We start from the raw sequence: 22,384 nt of genomic DNA on the forward strand, positions 1-22,384 counted from the left end.
ATGGACTTTTGATGTTTTCCCCATGCAATTTTGCACGCTTCATGTTGTTTTTCATTTGTAATCTTGAAATGGTGTGATTCTATCTAACATCCTTTGAAATTTGCCTCTTAAAACATAGCAATGTGTAGGGATTTCTTCGGGACTTAACTTCTTGTCTCTTTTCTTGCCTTCATCTGTTTTATTTTCTCCTTATCTTTTTCCTTTCTGTCTTCTCTGCCTTGGTGTTTCTTTGTCACAATGACGTAGAGTGGTGCCCAGTACTCTAGTGACCTCCCATAGCTAGAGGATCCACTGTAAGCTTCTCAAAGTTGAGGTCTATAGACAACCTACATCATCCCCTCTAGGGATGGGCCCCCAAGTCCACATGTTCAGTAAGCTGCCCAGGTGAATACCATACATAGTGGAATAAATCATAGGAGTTTCAACCTGCCAATTCCTATAAGCACTTCGACAGAAGCCTTCTACGTTTAGCAGTGCACACAGGCCAGTCTCACGAAACCATAAACTTCACTCTTCAGACTTCTTATTTAAACCAAAGATTTGAACACACTCTGTTGTTCATTTCAATGTGCAGAAATGAGGAAACACAACAAAGGTGTGTTGGATCAAATGAGGACTCCAGATGTAAATGCTTAAAGGGACATGCCCAACCTGTGCCAGCTGAGGTTGCTGATATAACCGATTTTCACGTTCCTCATTTTAGTTTAGTTTTCAGCCTGACCGCTTGGGTCTCCATATTTACCCTCATGATCTGAAATCAATCTTATTGGACCAACTAAAAACCAATAACTGATATTAGATAAAAATCGCTTGAATGAAACTTATTCCGAAGTCTTCATTTAATACAAAAATAGTTATTGACTAATAATGTAGGAGATGAGCTAAAACTTAAAATGCAATCTCTTTTGAAAGGTTATTTGCTTAAATACAGTATTTGATTATTCTCCATAAAACCTTACAGGGAAATCTGATCTATTTGGATCTATATGACCGGCTAATAAATGACAGCGTTCTCCTTCACAAATAAACAAACAAACAAACAAACAAATAGATAAATAAATAAAATGAGGTTTTCAAGAAAAGAATTCCTGGATGTATGGTTTCTATCCACAGATTCTGTAGCATGCCTCCCTGTCCTCCCCTCCTTCTGCCCCAATCTGTCCTTTCTAGAGCTCAGAGCACTCTGGCTCCTCCAGGATTCTGCGCAGTCGATGACTGTATTTCCTTTCTGTTGGCCACCTTTCCCTCCTCAGAGGCTCTGCCTTGTCAGTACAGAGAATAGGTTCAGATCCATAAAAAAATGCTCTGAGTCCCACCTCTTCCTCTGTCTACCATCTCACCCTTCATACAGAGCCAAGTTTTTTGAAGGAGTGCTCAAGATTAAAAACTTCATGTGGGCCAAAAGTATGACTATATAGTCCTCTTCTCTAATTTCAGTGCTACCATAGTTCTTGGTAGGTCCTCAATAAATAATTATCATTGATGAAAAGGGATGCTGCAAAAAGGCAGAAAGCCTAATAGAAAAATGAACAAAAGCCTTCAACAGGCACTTTATAAAAGACAGAATGCAACTTGGCCAGGTGGCTCGGTTGGTTGGAGCATTGCCCCGTATTCCAAAAGGTGACAAGTTTGATACCCAGCCAGGATGTGTACGGAGGCGACAAATCAATGTTTCTCTCTCTCTCTCAAATAAATAAAAACATATGCTAAGGGTGAGGATTAAAAGAGAGAGAGAATGCAATAGCCAAATACAAATAAAAAAGGGCTCAACTTCATTAATAATCAGAGAAATGAAAATTAAGACTACAACACTATACCACGTAATATCCACCAGAATCCAAAAAGAAAAAGGATAAAAATACTATAGCAGGGTAGGGGCAACGAGGACCATCATGCACTATTGAAGAGAATATAAATCCTAACAACCTCTTTGAAAAGGTTAACTACTAACGCTAAATATACGCAAGCCCTATGATCCAGCAACTCCACCCCTAGGTATACACCCAACAGATATGTGTTACAATGGTCATTGAAGCATTATTTGTAATAACAACAACAACAACAAAAACACAAATTCATCAATGGTAGAATGAATACAGTAAACTGTAGTTGTAGAATAGTCATACAATGAAATTCAATACAACAATGAGATGAATAATTTTTGCATGCAAAACAACAATAAATTTCACTAACATTGTTAAGTGAAAGAAATCAGGCAAGAGAGAACACAGTGTATGATTCCATACATATAAAGTAGAAAAACAAGCAAAATCTATATAATGTTTAAAGTTAGATTAGTAGTGACCCTCGTGTTTTACCGTGAGTGGAAAGGGGCAGGAGATTGCTCTTGGAATGCTGATCATGTTCTTTGATCTGCTCTCTAGCGTGTGAAAAGTCATCAGCCTGTACATGCCCTTTTTGGAATGTATGTTATGTTATAAAATTTTTTAAATCTGGATATACTGATTTGCTCAGACCCTCTTCTTATTGAAAACACCCTGATTTTCTTCTGTGTTATTCGTATAGGCTCTAAGATCCTGAGGCCAGAGACCTGACTTCTCTGTTTCTGGCACAGAATTATGTACATGCTGGTTGTCAATCAATGATCCTGGTCAAAGGATCACTGATTGACAGCCAGCTTGCCCCCTCAGCCCCACTGATAAATTCTGTTCTCTTCTATGCTCTTGACTCCAGAGTCAACGTTTTCAGCCTCTCTGCTGGGCTCCAGGTCTGAACATCTGCCTACAGGACACTGCAATGATAGTAATTTGCCCTTTATTTGATAATGGGCTTTGAATCAAAAGCTTTGCACAGATTATTCCTTTTACCCCTCACGAATGTCCTGCAAGCTAATGATTATTACCCCCACTTTACAGACCAGGAAATGAAAGATCCCAGAGGGTAAGTAATGTACCTAAAACTGCACAGGTTATAAGTTGGAGAAGTAATATTGAAACTCAGGTTTTCTTATCTCAGAACCAGTGACCTTTCCACAGACCACACAGGACCACAGACACAACAAATCTAAAATGTAAGCCCTTCCTTTTCTCAAAAGCCTGCTCATCTTCCTGGGTCTTATCCTGGACAATGTCTTCACTATTCACCTTGTCATCCAAATGAAGTCCTGAGGATTGCCTCCCCTTCCCTCGTCCTTCACATCACCTCAGTCACTAGGGCTGTTTCCCAAGCTTAACCATTCATTCTGAGCTCACTATTTTGGATATCACAGCATTAGTTCCGGCCTCTATTCTTTTTCTTTTGAAGATTGCTATAACTGTCTGCAAACCACGTCTCTCACTGCTGGTTTGAGTCCCTCTAGTTCTTTCTCATGATGCTGCTTGAGAGTCCTTGTAAACTGCAAATCTGAACATATTTCTCTCTCCTCGCTGCCTACAAAATAAAGTTCCAACATCCCAGCACAGCATACCTTCCTTGACGGGGTTCTTGCCAAGCATTGTAGATCCTTCCCTTGTGACCTCCACCCCTCCTCCCCTCACACCCTGTAATCCACCCATACTAAGATTTACTGCTCACAAAAGCACCTTGCTGTGTTCATGTCTATGGGCCTCTGCAAGTCAGGGTTCGATGCCTGGAAAGCCGTTCCTCGGGCTGTCTACCAGGCCAACTCCTACTCATCCTGAGAGGGCAGCTCAAGCATCCACGCCTCTGCCCAGCCCCTCGAGCAGAACGTACTGCATCCCTTTCATGTCACCGCCAGGCTTTGTGGGTCCATTTCACAACCTCCTGCCATGCTTTGCTATCTGCACTGAACTTCTAGAACATCAGCCCTTCAGAGGCAGACGCACACCTGTTCCTTCTTGAGTGTTCAGGCCAGCACACAACAGCAAGTCAAAAATAGTTGAACAAGTTAATTAATAAATGAAATTGATGGTATGTGGGTATATATCATCTTCGTCACAGGTCATTTATGTCTAAGAGTAAATCCAAAGAGAATGTTCCAAGCAGAAACAATAATGGGAGAAATATATCATTTCTCTGTGTAAAAAAATGATGAATTGTAATCCAAAGTACAAGCAGAAAACAACATTTTAGTATTGTGTAAGTAGTTCAGACTTCATGTTTATTTCAGAAACATGAAATCCTTGGGTCGCTCATCAATAATGTCTTCCCAGTACCACGAGAGCCATCTATGATGCTGGGCAGGGATTGTGTTCAGAGTAAAAGCAAGAGGTAAAGATCTGTAACCGAGAGGACATTTCTAGGATCCCTAATTCTACAGGTAGCCATCTGTATTCAATCTGAAGTTTTGGGTGGTACAAAAACGGTCTCAGACTTATTAGAGATTATTCTCAGAGCTAACCAGGATCCATCAGAACATCTGATTTATCCCCTGGATCAACTAAATTGGAGCACAGCAAAAACCAACATTTTTCTGATTGTCCTATCATTCCTAAAATGCAGAACAGGAACACAGACATAGAATAAATAGTCAAGTCATGAGGTTATCTCTTCAAAGTGATAAAACTAAGCAAGGGACAGGTAGGACGAATGGAGATGGGCGTGGCTATGAAGCATGAGGGAGACAAGAACCCTGAAGTGTCTGAGTTGAGTCAAAGGCCAAGTCATTGTGGGGAGGAATACTTCATTCACCAATCACGCCACACCACCCCGATCCTTAAGCAGAGAGTGGGATACCAGATGACCAACAGTAAGCACTTCTTCCTGCAGAGAAGGAAGTTGATTACAGTTTTCATGAGCCCCCACACTACACGAAGGCTACAATTTAAAGGCCCTCCCTAGAGAAAGAGTGTGGAAAGAAGCAGCCAAAGGGGCATAGAGACACACAGAAGAGTAGTAGTAACTGTGTTGACATTTCCAAAAAGAAAGGAGCAAGAGCATTTTCCTAACGGCAGCATTCTTTAATTGCCTCTTCTTGCTTCCCTTCTGAAGAGAGAAAGGAGGTGGATTGATGGCAGCTAGATCGTGTAAAAGACCACAGGGCAGCTGACATGAACTCCTATCTGGCCTCCTTGCACAAAGGCTTTATTATAATCCACAAATAAAAATGCGTGGGCAAGACTTGGAGGGTTGGTCCCCGCCCCCTCCCTCCAAACTCACTTCCAATCCCGTGCTTTGAATGCATTTGTGTATACACACCCTCTGACAGAATAGGTTCTCTATGTTGCCATGGAGCTGAAACCTCTGTAGTTCAGATGGAGGGATCACACTGCTTTTTTTTTACTTCCAACAGCAGAGGTAAGAATCACTGCATATTATTAACTCCACTTGTATTGCAAATTTTCAGTTGCTTGTCTTCTTCGTGTTCACGTGAACTCTTTTTTTTTTTTTTTTTACTTATTCTTTGTAAGACTACCGCAGTGGAAGCTCTGGCAAACTGATTCTTGTTTTTGTAAAATCAGTATGCAGAAACTTGAGGACATGTGTGCTCTGTGAGCTTCCTCTCCAGGGCCCCTCCCTGCTTACAGAGAAAGTTTGTGACCTTATCACATCTTAGAGGGGTTTATGAGAAATGCGAAGCATAAATCAATCCATATTTAGTAAATATTTTGTGCAAAAAATAAAACATCCTATGCCCGGCAGCTGTTTTCTCTGGCACGATACATCTTAATATTATTTATATTCTGATGAGTACTTTATCAAATAGGCCTCAACAATCGAAATCATATCTACAATCGTTTTGCCAATATAGATATACTGCTGCAAGTCCCTCTTGGGCTTGATTTCAAAGTTCAGCTATTGTCTTATTGCTTAAAAAATCAAATAAAAGAATCTAAAAAAAGAACACAAAGTCATTTCCTAACGTAACCTCAATACGGTTGTCAACCCTCCTTTTTGGATTTTGCCTCTCCTGAGAAAATGGAGATCTGATTTCTACAAAATGAAGTGCAAAGGAGTTAAAGAAAAGGATTTTGATTTCCCACCTGGAAATCTGTTTTCAGTCCTAGTCACACATTCTCATAGTCTTGAGTCACAATTTCTCAGATAAATTCACCAATGTGCTAATAAGAAATTTTGTATCATGACTTATTACACAGTGCTTACATTGAAACTTGACTATAAAAATGACCATGTGGCCCAGCAGGTGTGACTAAATGGCTGAGCATGGACCCCTGCACCAAGAGGTCACCAGTTTGATTCCCAGTCAGGGCACATGCTCAGGTTGTGGGCCCAATCCCCAGTAGGGGCATGCAGGAGGCGGCCAGTCGATGTTCTCTTTCATCAATGCTTCTATATCTCTCTCCCTCTCACTTCCTTTCTCTCTAAAATCAATAAAGGAAAATAAAAAATAAACAAAAAAATGACCATGTGTTCATTGGAACAGCAAAAGTAAATCTAATAATTTAAAGAATGAGAATGTAAACATGAGAGAGAGGCCAAAAAGATGGGTAAAGCACACTGTACCAAACTCCACATAATTCTAGAAAGTGAAGCAAAATCAAATTTAAAAAATTAGTTTATGAGTGACAAAATAAATAGTGATGGCACTAGAAGATAACCCAAAGAATAAAAATAATACTCAGGTGTCCCTACCAAAAAAACAATTAAATACATTTTGTAAATACTCTCTTCCTTCAAGGGGTAAATTTCATTATTCTCCCTTTTGTTTAATCCTCACCCAAGAATATTTTTCCATTGATTTTCAGATAGAGTGGGGGGAGAGGGAGCGCGAGAGAAACACATCAGGCCAGGGATCTAACTGCAACGGAGGTACATGCCCTTGACCAGGATCAAACCCACTCTTTGGTCCACGGGCCGATACTCTAACCACTGACCCAAACCGGCCAGGGCCATTATTTTCCCTTTAAATGTGAGCAGACTTCCAAAGTACAGAATATGAAAAGAGAAAAGTAGTAATTTCACAGTGGAAAAAGCAGAGTCTATCTTAACCAAGTGGTCCCAGTTAACGTCACCAGTGCTCAGCTATATAGACAGAGCACATCTCATAACATAAGGCAATGAGAAGGGCATCTCATAACATAAGGCAATGAGAAGGGCATCTCATTTCTTCCCTAACACCCACAACTCCAGTCTAGAAAATTCCTGACCAATACTCTTCGAAAATGCCCATCCCTTCTGAAAGTAAATGGAGTATGTCACACATGCTATGTTATGTTATTATATAGCATACTGTATTTTGTATTATATTACATTAAATATTTTTTAAGTGAGTAGCCAATTAATATTAAATGACCTCAGTAAAACCTGAAGATCCTTTAAAACCATCAATTAAGCATTCAAACAGACCAGCCTTTGTAGGTAACAATTTTGTTTATATAGTAATTTTTCTTTTTCTTTGATTTTGAAGCTTCCAAAACCCATCAGAATGACATTTCCAAATGCTGTAGACTTCGGGTTCTTTTCTTACCACAAATAGTATGTATATTTTTCACTATGACTAGACACATGTGCCTGTTATTGATGACTTTGGCGATTATTTGAACAGGCACATTCTACATCTATTTAAAAGGCACGACAATGCTGACAGTTCGATGCTAGCCGGTCACAGGACCCCGTGAGCACCCTAGGCAGATGCCCCGTGCTGCCTGTGGCGAGGCATTCCCCAGCCTCTTGGCTGGGTGACAGCAACCACAACAGCCCACAGGCGGGCAGAGAATGATGAATAAAATGATAAATATTTGTGATGAAACAGGATGTTAGGGAGGGGGGAGAGGGGGTGGAATATCTAAACTATGAACCACAGAAGCTACTTTGGAACTTCAACAGTATTCCCTTGTTGTGAAACTGGGAGCAGTAAACAGATCTTTTCTCCATTGTTTTCCCCTTTATTGTACATAATTTACAGAATTTTACTACTTCACAACACAACATCACCCAGGCACAGCAGTTTAGACTTTGGGCTATCAAACCATAGGCACTAGACCCCCAACAAATGCCGTAGTCCTCTATTAAAGACAGTTCAAACACTGATGTGAAGATATAATTGTTTGGGGCCGGAGAAGACACTTTCAACAGATCTGCCCTTGCTGTTGCCTGAAGGTGTAATTTAAACAATTGTTTACTAGGTTTAACCTCTCATTTACGCCACTTAATAAGAGCAATCATAATAATTTACAGGCTCAGGAGCTTTCTTGTCAAAAGTAAAACAAAGAAATTTGAAATCAAACACAGCACTTCACATATAGAGTACCAAGCCTCAGAGACCTCTCTCATCTAGGGTCTCAATACTCAGTTCAGAGCAACCGGCTCAAGTGAGCCCCCACTCACTCCCATAACGATTCTGAGATCTGAAATCAACAAAGGGAACAAAACAAAAGGTGAAATCACCACTATGGTGGTACTCTTTTGGACTCATTTTTAAAGACAGTGTTATCAGTAACAATGCCTTTTTAGAGTCCACAATGTCCATTTCTCACATCTATTTTAGTCCTTTTTGCTTTATTACTGATTATTCCACCAAAACAAAGTAAAAAATAGCTAAAACCGAAACATGTCTCAGTGATAATTTGCTATTTTAAATGAACCTCCAATGATCTGTTCCATCCAAAGTGTCCTGACACCGGTCACTTTGCTATATATTACACGGAGACAGGACGGCAGCATGGTGAGCAAAATACTGTTAAAGCTCACTCACTTGAGACTAAATATAAATGTAGAAGCTTAATCAGTACAAAGCGTGGACTGCTACTAGTTTTTAGATTTATAAGCTTGGCTAGCCTTGTCTGAATTTTAACTAGTATGTTTGACAAGTACCTCCAAACGAAGAAACAGGAAATCATATACATGAATATGAAGACACGTGTTCTACTTTTGTTTTCCATCTGTTACACTAATCATTCCCAAATAGGATTTGTCAATCCCCTTTATGCACGTCTCTTTAAAAATAATTTCCTGGAAAACTTCGTAATTAACATCTTGAAAGCAAATGCTAAAGTAAAAAGGTCAAAGTGTCCCATATATTTTCTTTTAATATGCTATTAGATATGTTCCTGTAACTCTGTTATTCGGTGTGAAAATAGGATATCAAACTTCAAATGACAAAGTAAAACCTATGAGAAAATACAGTAGGTGTATAATCAAAAATGAATGTCATATTTCATTCCAGATGCTGTCAAAGCTGATCAATTTCCTGTTAGTATACTTAGGCTTCAATAGTAATTCACTGTAGATATTAGTTCTTACCTTCTTTCTTATGAAAGTAAGGCAACTCAATGAAACTGATCATGTGATCAAAGTAGAAAAAATACCCTTTCTTACCCCTCAAAAGAAAACGATACATACAAAAACATCTCTACCAATACTGGAAACATTTAAAATGTAAAGTCAAATTTGTAACACTCTGTAAAAATAGTTTGTTATTCATTTGTTATCATCTGTCAATCCTAACTTGCCCCAGACTTCATTCTTAGCCTTTCTAACTGAATCCGTTTAATTTCACCTCCCACACCATTATTTATCAGTTAAGTAACCATGGGAAAACTGTGGTTTTCTTATCTTTAACCTGAGATAAGTATAGGCTAATATGTCATAAGCACACAACTTGCATAACTCCTCCTCTATGATTTATTAAAATGAACTTAATTCTATTTTCTTAATAACTGTTTTGATGATTTTGCTTGCCCATTTATTTTATAATATTTTGATATAACAATTTATCTTCTAAAATTACTTAAGAGAAACAATCTTTCATTAGTTTTTAAAAATCCCCCCACCCCGGCCAGTGTGGCTCAGTGGTTGAGCATCAACCCATGCACCAAGAGGTCACCGATCTGATTCCCAGTCAGGGCACATCCCCAGTGGGGGGCATGCAGAAGGCAGCCAATCAATGTTCTCTCTCATCGATGTTTCTGTTTTTCTCTTCCTCTCCCTTCCTCTCTCTGTAAAAAAGCAATAAAGAAAAAATTAAATTAAATTAAATTCTTCCTCCCCTGTATAAAATATTGGAAGATATATTGAACTCCTGTCTCTAAATACAGTTGAGAAATATACTGCTCAACTATCTACCAATAAACTAAATATTTATCAGATAACTTGTTATTTTTAAATGACTATAAATCAATTAAAAAATGTTAAAATGCTTTATAAGTTCCAAAGTATAGCCCAGTTACATAACAGAATCAGAGCCTCCAAAGAAAAAAATCAACAAGACATAATTTAGATAATCAGAGACTGCAAAAATGAATTTTGCAAATGAGCAATAATATGAAGACACACTTTTGAAATTATATTTAAGTTTTAAAATTTGGACACTGGAAGGCAGTGTCATAAGTGCTCAGAACACGTGGAAAACAGATTTCCAAATATAAAGTGTTTTTAAAGTGCTTTATAAATACAGATATAACAATTTTGATACTAAAACCTAAAATTGCCTGGCCAGCTTGGCTCACTGGTTAGAGCACTAGCCAGTGACACAAAGGGTCACTGGTTCAATTTCCAGTGGAGGGCACGTACCTGAGTTGCAGGCTCAATCCCCAGCCCCACCGCCGTCATGCAGGAGGCAGCCAATTGATGTGTCTCTCTCACATCAATGTTTCTCTGTCTCTCTTCCTCCCTCTTTTCCACTCTATCTAAAAATCAGTGGGAAAATATGCTCAGGTGAGGGTTAACAAAAACAAAAAACTAAAGTTAAATACACTTAATTTACCAACCAGATTCACTGTATTCAGAAGGTCTTGAATCTAGTTTCCATCTGCAGTTAAACTCTCAATCTATAAGTGTACATTTACCTGTAAATATTATTTACTAGATCTTTTATTTATTTATTTATTTTTATTTTTTATTTTAGTTTAACACAGTCCCCCACTACCACAAATTATGAGTCGAGTTTCCCACATTTGGGGAAATCGCAGGGGTCAGCACATCCGGAGTGCAATGGATAAGCCTCGCCTTGAGAAAACCACCTTTGTGATCATGGTATCTCCCCTGCCAGGTAAGGACAGATCTTTTAAGTATTAAAAATAAAACTGATAATTCCCTACTAGCTTGATCATCCCATGATTCTGGAATATACACATCCATCCTAACCCAAACCACAAGCAACATGAATAATAACAAGCAGAAAACCACACTACCTTTATGAATATAACTTTTAAGTAACTTTGAAAGCATCATCAAAAACTGATTAGAAATAGATAAACCAGATGAGACTAAGCTGAAATGGTTAAACTTATAAAATAACAAAACAAAAATAAATCACATCGAGAAAGATTACAACTAAGTATAAATAACAATAGTTAATATGTACAATATATAAAGAACTCACAGAAACGTATTCTTTAAAAATAACTAGGAAATAAATTTAAAAACTTATGATAAGCCAATTCAGAAAAACAAACATAATTAATAAAGAAACCTCGCTAATTATTAAAGAAATGCAAACCAAGACAACAATGCAGTGAAGGTTTTCAGTTTGGCACAATTATAATGAAAATGGAAAGTGAACTGAAAATATGGACTATGTATAATAAAAATATTCGTATCCTTGGATAAACAATACAAAGGGAAAAACACTGACTATATAGAAATAATGAAATTTTAAGAAAACAGTGACCAATAAATTAGATCCAAATTATAGGGCCACTAAAAACAGAATATAGAAATCCTTTTAACTGTACCACATCCATTATTTCTATGGGAGTTCATGATACTCTACAAATCATGTTGTTTGAATACAGTCACTTCTCAACTTACAAACACCTGACTGGCGGAAACCAAAAATAAAACCAGCTGCCACTGTCCCCAGGTTGTCGCCTTCTAACTCTACCAAAAGTCTTGCTGATACTCTCAGAGAGACTCAGCTGTTGTGAAAAAGATCTTAAACTTTTTAGAGAATTTGGAAGGAGAAAGGCTCAAAGTAATGAAAGCAAGACCAGCAGGGAAACCACACAAAGTTGGTGCTTAACCTGGAAAGTACTCAAGAAACATTTCATGAATGAATGAATGAGTTTTCACTCCTCTACTTTGAGCCTGATTCCTCTGCCCCTATCTTGTTCCCACAGCCTGATAACGAGCCTCCTTCTTGGGCTCCTGATTCATGGAGCTGGACCTAAAAAGGGAATTGAAACCCAGGAACAAACAGCTACAGGCAGTTCGCAGGACAAGTCGAGGCCCACAACCAATCCAAAAAGGTCTATTTCCTAAAGTGCAGGCAGAGAGTATGTGATACACGGAGAGACAAGACAGACACAAGTGGGAAAGAAGTCAGAAGTTGACAGTTTCACAAAGCTTATTAATAAGGATGTCAAACTAGAGATCAAAGAAATGAAGCTTTAGTGTGATACAGAAAACATGAAGTTGGTATCAAGGTGAGGGTGCTGGGCCTGGTTTGGGGCTAGGCTTGCGACCCCTCAAAGCACCAGTTGGCTATATTCTCCAGCTTCCTTTGGATGGCCTTCTCAATTCATCTCACCCTGTGTATAATCATCTTGTGAAATTTTGAGCCACTCTAATGCTCAAAAATCTTCCTCGACTCCTCTTACCAACCAAATCACAGAAAACATAGAATCTCAGCATTTGAGAGAGTTTAAAGGCCTTTTAGTTCAACAAGCCAGTGAAAGGGGCAAAACAACTTCACTCTTTCATTCAAGATCCATCACAATATCCTCCTTAAAATTCTCTGTTCATATCCCTGCAGGTTTCTTGCCTCCTGGCTTTCACTCATGGCCACTATGCTACACAACTACAGGGGGCACTATTTGCATAGTCCATGGAAATGGTGCCCTCAAAAGTTTAGCAATATTCAACTCTAGGACAACCATCAAGGATAATCCTACCTTCATCTGTAACATTTTCTCCACCTGGAATGCTAACTCCCAACCCCAACTCTGCTTCTAAAGATGCTAACCATTCTTCAAGACCCATGTCTTCCAATAAAACCTTTGCAGATTCCTATAACTGATTGTACTCTTTTTCTCTGACCTTTCATTTCAATTAGTTTATGTCCCTTTTATGCATATTCTCTCTTCTAGTGTGAGTTAGTTATGCATGTCTTACTAGACTATACATACACTCCATGAGAATGTGAATGGTGTAGGTATCAGCTTTCTTTATACATAGTCCCATGACCATTGTGAAAATCAGTGCAGGTATTATTGGCTGGGACTTGTGGTGATCGGGAACTAGAAAAGTTTGAGGGAGTAGTTTTTAGACTGGAATGAAATATTGTGATGGGAGACTCAGGACTAAATGTTGATGACGGACGCCTTCAGGCCCACTGGCCTTGAGAGAGTGCTAAGTGATAAGCGGTCACTGTCAATGACACTCCTCCTTATTGCACAATTTTGCCTAAGACCTAACATGTACTCAGGAAAAAAGAGGAATTCCTCTTGACCCCTTCCTCCCTCCAGGAAAAGGACTCAACCCTCTGAGAAAAGGAATTCCAAATTCTACACAACCAAATAAAAAACAAACAAACAAAAAAAAACACGTTTTGAAAAAATGTACAAAGTAACCACACACGATTTAACCTATTTTATACACCATAAAAAAGTAGTTTTCCTTGTCCAGTTAACAAATGTCTGCTAAAGGGCAGGTTTAGAGAAGACAAATGTGAAGCACTTGGATAGCAGGTACATTATTCTAAATATGGTTTTCCCTGCTACATGGAGCCCATGTGCCTTCCTGACACATAACAAGCATTTTCTTAATTAGCATGCATGCTAAAGTACCTATTTTAATAGATGTCTCATGCTCCAAGGAAACCATTATACTCTTCAAAAAGATAATTAACCATATAAAATATGATTCGGCATTAGCAATATAGAAAGACGTCTTCAAATTGATGCAGACAGGTTACTATCTGTGTACAGAAATCTATCTGAATGTCTTTGAGAACTTCCACACATGCGAATCTCGTGTGGCGTTGGTGTAGTGTACACTGGCTGATGATTCAGAGTATCTTATTCTATATCTACATATGTGGGCATTTGTAAATCCCGTGCATTTCAAGACAATTTAAATATAAACAAGGCAGGGAGGAGGGCAACAATACTGAAGAGTAAAGCGCTGGGGTCCTGGCAGGTTTGGCTCAGCGGTTAGAGCGTCGGCCTGTGGTCCGGAGAGGCCCGGGTTCGGTTCCCGCTAAGGGCGCGTACCTCGGTTGCAGTTTGTCCCCGGCCCTGGTTGGTCGTGCGCATGGCAGCCACTCGATGTGTTCCTTTCACATCGATGTTTCTCTCTCTCTCTCTCTCTCTCTCTCTCTCTCTCTCTCTCTCTCTCTCCCCCTCTCTCTCCCTCCCACTCTATCTGAACAAAAACTGGAAAAATGTCCTCGGTGAGGATAAAACAAGGAGTAAGGAGTAAAGCGCGGGGGGGGGGGGGGGTGAACTGCATACTAACCGTGTAGAATAAGCCTTCACATAACAAGATTCTTTGAATGCTTTCAATGTCTATGTAAAAGGTTAAAATTAATTGGTTCTCTCCTTAGCCAGAGATGTTCAGGGTCATTGTTATGAACACAGATTACCATAGCAAACCTATTTATTTATTTACTTACTTATTTATATTGATTTACTACAAAAATACTAGGGTCATTATCATGAGCACAGATTACCACAGCAAATCTCTCCATCTGTTTATATTTATCAATACCTTCATATATACACACACACACACACACACACACACACACACACTTGTAGAGCCCCTCCAGTAAGACAAGCCGCTCCTCAAGCCCTGGAAACACTGCAGACTGGGGTAAATCAGTGGTGCCTTCTGAAGCTGCTGAGATGCGTCTATTTACTAATCTCTTCCATCTTCAGCTTCCCCATTGGCCCACATTTTGTTCCACCTTTTAAAGATCTTATATCTGACTTTTATAGTTTGTCTATTTCCTCCTTCACTTTCACACTGTCAGTTGTCACTTTTGCAATGTGCAGTCCTTTACCAACAACAATCTTCTCCTTCCATCTAAGGTACCGCTCCTAATCTTTAGAAAATTGGATCATCCAGCCTGTTAACACTGAGCCTAAAATAGGGACAAACAAGCTCTGAGTAAAGGCTTCATAAGTGCTTTATATCATTGCAATTTGATCAACTTATTCAGTTCTTTCTGATGTGATATGTCTATTATCTCACTGATCCAAGCATACATTTGAGAACACAAATTAAAAAAAAATTTTACCCACAAAATTTCCCACCTCCTCTCTCCTCTTCTTCTTTAAAAAAATCATAAAACTGCTTGGTAAAAATATCCTTGCTGCTAGAAAAGGTTTCTTTAAGCAGGGTGCTGGGACATGGGATCATAGTCCCTAGCTCACTGTTCTCAGAGTTACCCTCCAATCACCAGTATCAGAATGACCAGATTTTAAAATCCAGGTTTCCTATGTCCCACCATAGACCTAGTGAATAATATTTATAAAACCTAAGAACTTTAATTTGTTAAAGTACCTTGGGAGCTTGTTGAGCATGATAAAGCTTGAAACCACTGACCTAAAAGATCAGAGAGTGCTGATTAAACGTCAGTCTGAGCCCCAAAGACCCAAGTCCTCTATTTTCCTCTCAGTCGTCAACATTTACTAAGTGCCACCGTCTACAAAGCCCTGTATAAAATGAAGTGTAAAAACTAAATAAATAAATAAGTTTAAAGGCCCCCCCTCTGAACACAGACAGCTTCCATTCTAATCAGAAAGATAAAACATAGATATATGAAAATATGTCTTTAAAACATACACACAACATTTCGGGGGAGCAGACGGGTGCTCAGCAGCATCCTGTGTGTGTACGGTGGGCAAAGGAACCCTAAGAAGGGCAGAGTCAGGGACTGAGCAGAGTACTGCTGGAATCATTAAGGACGAACTCCAAAACAAGTCTGGGGCAGAACTTCAGACAGATTTTTACGTGTGGATCTCAGAAGAGGTCAGACATTGCCAGAGGGTATTTAAGATAAAGGGGGGGGGGGGGGACGTATAATCATATCTCTTGGTACCACAGTCAGCACAGAAGGAAAGAGAAATGTCCCAATGCAGGATGATAAAAACGCTGAGACATTGATTAGGAAAAATCTCCTTGAAAAGACGCCTTTATAAACAGATCTTATCTTGATAGGCAGACAGAAGAGGTGTTGTTATGTCCACTTTATAGATGAGAAAAGCAAGAATTATCTGGGACCCTTTGCCAGAGTTCTTATTGTAGGGTCAGGCTGGTCCCTTTTGTCCATCAGGGGCTCTTTTGCCCAGCTCTGACACTACTCCTGTTGGAAGGATCATTCATTCATTACCTGTCCTTCAAAATAGTTAGCCGTTCAAAACATATTTCTCCCCTTTCATTCCAAGAAGACAGGGAAAAAATGTGTGTGTATGTGTTTTGTATGTTGTATCATGTGTGTGTGTGTTGTGTGTGTTATATGTGTTGTGTGTTATATGTGTATTGTATGTGTTATGTGTGTGTTGTGTGTGCTGTATGTGTTGTGCGTATGTGTGTGAGTTGTGTATATGTGTGTGCATGCAAGTCCACATCCACATGAGTGTACATGTATTCACAAGAGTGTGTGTGGAGGGGTGGCAATGACTGATGTAGCTAACCACTCACTGTTTCTTTAGAAAGAGTTACTGCGTTTTTGTGTGCTCATGGACGTTCCAGTGCTAGCGTTTATGGCAAATTATGTTGAAAAGTAAAAAAAAATCCATCAAAGTCTCTTTGATGTGTGATCAAACTGACCCTCTGAAATCACCATACTAGGTTAGTGACACACATTTCCTCTGATGACACTGTCATTATGACAGCCACATGTGGCTATTTCAATTTAAATGTAAAATTAGCATGAAATAAAGTTTATATTTTAGCATCTCAGGTGCACTAGCCACACTTCAAGTGCTCCAAAGCCACATGTGGTTTAGTGGCTACCACTGTGGCCAGGCAGATAGAGGGCATTCCCATCGCTGCAGAATTCAGCTGAACAGCACTGCTTGAGAGCATCCTTCTCTCTGAAAACACAGCCACAGATCCCAGACGCACAGCTGTCACATACAGCCAGTTTAAACATATGCTGACAACAGTGAGCAAACGTGTGTCCCTCCCACTGAGCCTTTCCAAGCCCCTCCAGGAGGAATTCGTATCTTCCTCTCAGAAATCCCTTGGCCCCTTCTGCTCAGCACACCCCTTTGCACGGTGGCCTACATCTGGGTGGAGAGGTATGTGCACCCCCGTCTCCCCCACGGTTAGCTTCTCAAGACCAGTGGAGTCACACTCATCTGAGCACACTAACAACTACCACAGTAAGAGTTCCACAAATACCAGATACACTCTTAGTTACAAGATCATTAGGTAGGGCATATTTCGAATGGGATCATCTGAAGACTAAAAATGTACACGTAAAAGAGAGAAAGAAATAAGGAGAGTCTAAACCATGGTAAGGTTTTGTAATCCTTCCTAAGAGGCAACTGCTTAGATGGAAATACTTATTGCCTGTGCAGCGTATCTAGAAGGAGAAAAATCAAATTATTTTAAAAGTGGGACCAAAAATATACTTAGCTGCACAAATTAGGAGAACTCTGGCTGGCTCTCTATCCTCTGGCTCAGTCATCAGCCAGCTCAGAGATCAGCCCCTACCACGGTGCAGGGTGGCCTGTGGGAACTAGACGGCACCGCTTAGGAGGAGCTTTTCAAAAAGCGGTGTCGATTCACGTCTTACTCAAGCAATTACAGCGTCTCCAAAAACGCAGGCCTCGGGTTCCGAATGAGAACCTCGGCTTTCAATCTCAGAACTTGTGGGTCACTCAAAAAGGTCTATTTCCTTTCTGTTATCGTTGGGATGGTTTCAGACTGTCTAAAAGATAAAATCTGATGGAAGAAAACACTTGAGGGGGGAAACCCATAGATCAGGACACAATGAATGTGTCTAGGAAGATGGAACACGGTCCAAGGAAAAGTTACGACGTGTGTACTTCCCTGCGCAGTGCTCCTTTAGCCAACTTGAGTGCAGTTTCCCATCCTTGACTAAGCTTGTGACACTTTCCCACAAGCTGTGGAAGCTGGAGGTACCTCTGGGGCCACCTGAGATCAGAGGAAAGGTAACTTCACAGGAAATGAAACCAAGCAGAACAGTGAGAGCACAAGTGATGACAATCAGAGAGATTGGAGATAAGCACCGGAGGGGAGGCTGGGGGTGGCCTGCAGAGGAAGTGAAACCTAAAACGGGGCTGAAGACGCATCATTTTCCACAAGAAAAGTCACCCACTCCTGCTCCGTCCTCACCGTCATCCCCATCTCTTTCACCATTGTGGCCTTTCTTCACCGTTCACATTTCAGACCGACAAAAAGTGGCCAAGCAAAAGACTTCGCCTGAAAAGTTCAGGGTCAGGCAGATGCCCTGCAGCCAGCTGTACCTCTGCACACACCTCACCCTTGCCACATGTGGGGGCGCTGTGGATGTGCTTATACACTCCGCAGTCCGGGTACAGGCCCTGGAGCATGATGGCTAAGTGCCCAGGCTCTGGGGCCAGCCCCCTGCATTAGGATCTGGGCTTCACTGCACCTCTGTCTGAAATCCCAGCCACGCTCCTTGCCTTCCTGCTGCCTCCATTTTCTCATCTGTCAATACAGGTAGATAGTACTCTGTCAAATGTAAGTCACCCACCAATGCCATTTGACATATTTCAACATGTCTGAAATCAGACCATGTCTTGCTATCAGTGGCCTCCTTCAATTAATTGGAAGGCTTAATGTTCTTTTTTAAAGGTACCTCAAACGCTATCAAGTGCTACTTGATGACACCTTACCATCTATGAAATATGGCAGAACCTACCTCCACAGGGTTTTGGGAAAGATTAAATTAATTAATGTAGTTTAAGTATTTATACCAGTGTTTGGCCCTGAGTAAGATGCTCAGTTATTGTTAGTTACTATTATTAAATTCATGACTCTAAAAATGCATGTAGTCATAAGATATAATCCTCCTATTATTACCCATGAACTCTGTGTTAAAATGATGGTTAATGCAAAGTTGTTGAGAGACATGGTTAAGTCTGATTTATCTCTAGCCCTTGGCACTGTGCCCAACACACAGTAAATTCTCAATAAATAGCTGTTGACTAAAGCAATTGAATATAAGACCCAGTCCAATTCATGCCAAAAGGATCCCCATAACATACAAAACATCTACTATTCCTTTATATAAAGGGAAACCAGTAAGTACATGGCCCGTTAAACCTAAATTGCATAGAACAGACTCCTACTTTTTAAAGGCTGAGAACATTTGTCCAGATCAAGACGTTCTGCAGATTTTCTCCTCTCTCATGCTCCCTCTACCTCAACAGCCCACAGCCTCGAATGCCCACAAATTTAAATCCTGAACCTCATCTGTCCAGGCCTGATTTAAATTCCATTTCCTCTAAGAAGTGTTCTTCCTATCTTATCCTTCCCTTTTGGTCTTCTTTCTATCCCCAGCCTCACATTCCTCTCAGCGGCCCTACACACTTGCTTTGCACCTCACTGGACAGAGCACCACCAACTTGCGTTAAAATATTGTGTAATATGGGAACCGTCTTGATTGTCACTGACTCCTGGGAAGCCCTAACACAATCTGCCTGTATCCTCTTCTTACACATTAAATTGTGTCTGTCCTCCCCTCATGCCCCCAACAAGATACATTTAAGTCCTAATCCCAGTACCTCAAAATGTAACCTTCTTTGGAAATAGTCATCCTCACAGATAGAATTAGTTAGGATGAGGTTATACTTGGGATGAGTGGGGGGACCCTCGTGCGCTATGACGAGAGTTGCCATGAGAGTCACGTGGACGCAGAGACACGGACAGACCCCGTGTGCAGGTGGCGGTCGGTACTGGAGGGTGCGCCTGCAAACCAAGGGATGGCAGGATTATAGACCATCCCCACAAGGCAGGAGAGAAGCGCGGAGGGGAGCCCTCCTCAAAGCCCTCAGGAGGAACGACCCTGCTGAGGCCTTCAGCTCAGACTTCCGTCGCCCCGAACTGGGAGCACACGAATCTCTGCTGCTTCAGCCGCCCGGGTTGTGGCACTGGGTCACACAGGCCCTAGGAAGTTAGCATCTCTTCTCACTCGGATGCTGTGCCTCCGTATCGTTGTCCTTCTCTAGCCCGGCTTTCCTAACCTTCTTGGTGGGCTCACTCGCTTGTTTCGGGCCTTTAAAAGTTGGGGTTTCTCCAGCTTTCTCCCAATCCATCGCTTTTCTTCACTCTATATAGTCCCCTCTCCCTCACATCTACCCCAGTTTAGTTACACTCTATGCTGACGGCTCCTGTCCTCTCCTCTGGACCACATGTTCGACTCGCTGCTTGCCATTTCCACATCGATTATGCAAAACAACCTGAACCTCAACACGTCGAAAACAAAAGTCCCCACTCCCTTAAACCCAGCCCTTCCACAGCGAAAGGCACCTCTGCCCATTCAGGTGCACAGACCACACACAGGATTCGTTCTCGGCTTTTCCTCTTCTTCACTGTCCATATCCAATCCCCATCAAGTCCTACTTCTGCTCCCCGAAATCGCTCACATTTCTCAAATCTCCTTGCTTTTCTCCATTCTGCATCTGCCCCGCCCACGGTAGAGGGTGAATCAGTGTAGTAATCTACTCCCTGGCTTACCAAACCAGTCTCTTGACAAGTTCTAGGTCCAGTCCAGTTTGTTCCCCAACAAGCCAAGAAATATTCAAGCTGCAAATCTGACCCTTTCGTCCCGTGCTTAAATGATTCATACGGCTTCCATTGCATTTATTTTAAGATAAAGACCATAATCCTAAACCAGGTTTAGAAGATGGTGCATGGAGTGGCCCTGCCGACCTTGCGAGGCCCCTCCTAGCGCTTAGTGCTCCGCCACAGCGGAGATGCTTTCGGGCTCTGAGGGGAACCACGATCCCGCCCATCACAGGGCCCAGGGCCAGCTGCTCCCTCCACCTGCAGAGCCCTCCAACTCCCTCCACAAAGTTAATGTTTTCTCAGCAGTCGCTCTGGGCTCCACATACCCCTTTCTCAGAAAATCCTTCCTTGACTTTGCAAAGACTTTTTTGACGTTTTTGGTTTGCCAAACAAACAAAGCTGCTCTGTTCTCTCTAGCACTTAAGCGTAACTTGTAATTTTACATCTGTATGATTATTGAATTAATATGGATGAGTGTCTTCCACGTAGGCTGGAGCCACGCCTATCTTGTTCCTGCTCTATCCCCAGCTCTCAGAATAGTGCCCGGCACCTAACACACACTCAATACATATCTGTTAAATAATTCAATAAGAAGCATGCAAGCATCATATATGTGTTGAAAGAAGCTACTGTGTTTTAATTGTCTATTATATTAAAACGCAAATTGTTTTTTTAGGAGGATATATACGGTATTTTTTAATGTCCCAAAAGCTCCTATTCTAGCATAGTGGACATACAATAAATGATGTAGGTAATAATTTAGTTTAAGTTAACTAGACAGTAAATACATTTCTTCTGATGCAGTGCTGTGAACAGTTATACTGCCATAAACAATTATGAACTTATGCCACTGAAAATTTCAAATCTCAGTTAGCTGATAACTTCTTTCCTACTCTTATTCTAATAGTCCACATATGAGTAAAAATGAAGTAACAGTTTCATCTGTGATGTACTGTTGGTTTTAGCACCAGTTCATCCTTTTTCAGGATTATCAATCTACTTGAAATGAAAAATAAGATACGCTGGTAATAGAAAAAGAAAGTACTGATGTTACATCATCAAAATGAAAGAGTCACTTATCCTAGCCCTATTACAAAATTTTTCACAGGCATATCCCGGTGTGGTGTTGGGAGGGGACAGCCACAGCCCACAGAGGCCACACGTGTGACTCCCAGGCACAGCTGCACATACCACAGCGAGCACATGTGGACTCCAAATTCTATCCTCGTTAACAATGACAGTAAAAGACAACGTGATGTCTTTTCTAAATGACGGGAAAATGTTAGTATTTCTAATTTATGTTATTAAATAAGAATTTTACTAACAACTTCCAATGATATGTGTACCAACAACAGCCACAAACCCTGGACACGACCATACCAAGGACAACAATGTTAACCAATATCCTGTAAATAATCGTATCTGTACATCAGATAAACAAGTTCTATTTCTCTAGTAGCTTCCCACACATGCTCAAAGCCAGACTATTTTTCTATAATTTTAACAAGAACAGTGTTATAATGAAACTGCCACAAGAGTCTCTCTACTACCCCTTTCAATACCTTCTCCCTTCAACCTCCTCCTCTTTACTTCCTATTTCTTTTTTTTTCTATCACACCAACGCAGTGTTGAAACCGTGACAGTATCCAGAGAGTGTTCGTGGATGCAAATGCTGCTTTGCACCAACTGCAGCTTCCCAGGCCTTATACCCTACCCAGTCCACTTATCCTTGGACTCTGTTCTGAATTTAGATGCTACTAAGAAAAATATACTAAAACATCAGCAGACCAGAGACCACCTCAATACAGCACTTGGAGCCTCTGCCTTGGCTTTC

At 40.7% G+C, this 22,384-nt stretch overlaps 1 long non-coding RNA gene and 1 pseudogene across 1 annotated transcript in view; both read right to left on the reverse strand.

Moving 5' to 3' along the window:
- Window positions 1-22,384, reverse strand: part of LOC118620845 — a 164,225-nt gene that overhangs the window by 112,793 nt on the left and 29,048 nt on the right. The gene's annotated exons all lie outside the window — the stretch shown is intronic.
- Window positions 10,732-10,878, reverse strand: LOC118622158 (annotated as a pseudogene).

This window comes from Molossus molossus, unplaced genomic scaffold (genome assembly GCF_014108415.1).
Source record: "Molossus molossus isolate mMolMol1 unplaced genomic scaffold, mMolMol1.p scaffold_m16_p_8, whole genome shotgun sequence".
Taxonomy (NCBI): Eukaryota; Metazoa; Chordata; class Mammalia; order Chiroptera; family Molossidae; genus Molossus; species Molossus molossus.